Below are 2,599 nucleotides of genomic sequence, written 5' to 3'. Positions count from 1 at the left end.
GGGCACTAATGGACGTAATCTGCTGCATTTTACCAGTGCCTAATAAAATGATTAACTCGTTATTCAAACTTAAGATGTTTATAAAAATAATATATCACTATTCCTCAGATAAAAAACAACTGTTCCTCTTGTTATGAATGCATCAGTGATAATGCAAAGATATGCAGTAGCACCCACTGTCTAAAGGATCTTACAGAGCCTGGTGCTGTTTGTCTTTGGTCAACAATCCATAATTGAACAGTTAAATACTATGTTTAGGAAGAGAGATTTTACAGAGGAAGTGCGAACACACAGATATGAACACTACAAACAGAATGGAAACTCTGTAATGGGTGATGTTTATGATGGAATTTGATATAAAAGATTTTTGATAAGGCAATAGTAATTATGAAAAACAATATCTCTTTTGTTTTAAAAATAGATGGAGTGATCATTTTTAAAAGTAGCAAACTAAATATCTGGCCTGCGTATTTGATGATTAATGAGCTCTCTGTAACAAATCGCAAAGCAAAAGAAAACAGGCTTGTCTGAGGAATTTGGATTGGGCAAAGAAAACCATATATGTGGACATCCCTACATCCTTTAACTGAGGAATTGAGTGGGTTGGAAAATTGAGTTATGTTCACATGTCACATAGGTTCTTCTTTTGTATGTTGTGCTGCACTACTTTCAAGCACTTGTAATCTATCAGCTTGTTGTTTGGTGGCCAACAGTAAGCAGTTCAATCGGAAATTTAACTGTTGGTCTTGTTTACATCCATATACGACTTCAAGATCGGAAACAGGGCATTGCCATGTGTTTCCTTACAATGATGATGATCCTAAAGGACCACCCCAAACAACAGAACATTTGCATAATTATATAAATTAAACATTGGCTATAATACAACTGGGTGAACATGAATATTCAGTTCATGGTGTGAAGGGCCCTGTCCGGTTTCTATCCCTTACCCTTTTACTATGTATTATGGGATTCTGTTTAGATTATATGCATACGGTTTGCGCTGGTGAAATGAAATTAATGCTTACATTATGGTTCAGGAAGCAATACAAGATGTCATGCTTTACAGCATGTTCTTACGGAGACCTTGTTAGCAAGAGATTACAGGCTATCAAGCCCCCACTTAACATATCAAGACCTCCTCGTAGCTTTGAAGATGTCCATTTATGGAAATTCTCCGAATACAGAAACATTTTGCTCTTCTGGGGAATTCTGGTACTAGCACATGCATTAGTGTATCAGTTATTTATAAATGTTTGTCTCTTCGCAAAAGGAATATATTTACTTAATAAAGAAAGCCTAACGTTTTCAGACATCAACCTAGCAGAGACTTGCTTGCTCACTTTTGTCAAATCTTTTGGAGACCTGTATGAACAAAGGTTCATGACCATGATTATTCATCAGTTAGTATATCTTTCAGACTGTGTACGCTATAATGGGCCATTCTTTTCAAATAACTGTTTTAATTTTGAAGACCTAAATGGCTACGTAGTGTACTACATCTCTGGAACACAAAATTATGTAGCATCATTTGATAAAATTCGTTTGAGGAAGGGTTATTGCTATGTGTTTGCAGCAAACTACAACAAGCTCGACAGAAGGGACCAAAATACAATGAAATATTTAGAAAATTCAGAGATGCAGTATGGAAAAGTTGAAAAATGAATCCAGGTCCTAGGAATAAATAGTAAAACCCACAACATGGCACTATTAAATACGACGCATTGTATAAACACATATTCCAGTGACTGCAATGTCCATCTAGTTAATCCAAGTTGGAACCAGACAATAGCAGTGTATATTTCAGAAATAGTAGAAAGTTGCTGCTTTGTTTGTACCGGGAAATAGTCATTTGTATGTGAATTCCCAAATCACTATGAGAGAGATAAGTGGATGCTGTTGTATTAGCAGTACCACAACATGATATAGAAGCCACTTTCTCCTCATAGCGGATTGAACTACATTGACTGTTTTGTAACTCAGGAGTTAATTTACCAGCCCATTGCGCTGCTGTTGTGTCACTTTTTTTGACGTAACTGTGGCGCAATGGGCTTGCCGATATTTACAAGGCCACGTAAAGTTTTTGATGGCCCTGTAAATATGGGTCCATTTCACACATTACTCTATGTGAAAGGGGGGTTCCTTGGGTGCTGCTGTGGGTGTTCCCACGCAACATCCACGGAACTTGATGCATTCCCAGATTTACAACATTTTGTAAAACTGGGAATGTGTCAGAATTCTACGCCTCCTCAGGAGGGGCATAGGAATGGTGCAATGAGGAGAAAAACTTTTATTTCTCCTTTTTTTCCTCTTTCTATGCATGTTGCATTCTGCAGCACACATAGAAAGAGGAAAATGCCATTTATGATTGTTTTTGTGCAGGAAGGTGGCCTTCCTGCACAAAAACATTCATCCCCGCAGCGATGGCACCCTTGCGAAATGACGCAATGGCGCCTGCACTGGTGCATGGCAGACAGTTGTGCATCATGCAGGGGAAACCACAGGGATGCATCGTATCGTTGTTAATACAGTGCATCCCTGTGCTTTGAAAATGATGCAGCACTGCACAGCAAAATGACTTTCAGAGCCGTGCTGCATC

The 2,599-nt window shown here is 38.4% G+C and overlaps 1 pseudogene; it reads left to right on the top strand.

The window, feature by feature from the left end:
- The first annotated feature begins 561 nt into the window (after window positions 1–561).
- LOC147748389 (uncharacterized) lies at window positions 562–1,665 on the top strand (annotated as a pseudogene).
- The last annotated feature ends 934 nt before the right edge of the window (window positions 1,666–2,599 follow it).

Source organism: Lissotriton vulgaris, chromosome 1_1 (assembly GCF_964263255.1).
Source record: "Lissotriton vulgaris chromosome 1_1, aLisVul1.2, whole genome shotgun sequence".
NCBI classification, from domain to species: domain Eukaryota; kingdom Metazoa; phylum Chordata; class Amphibia; order Caudata; family Salamandridae; genus Lissotriton; species Lissotriton vulgaris.
Note: the sequence above shows the minus strand (reverse complement) of the source record. Positions and strands in the feature narration are given on the sequence as shown.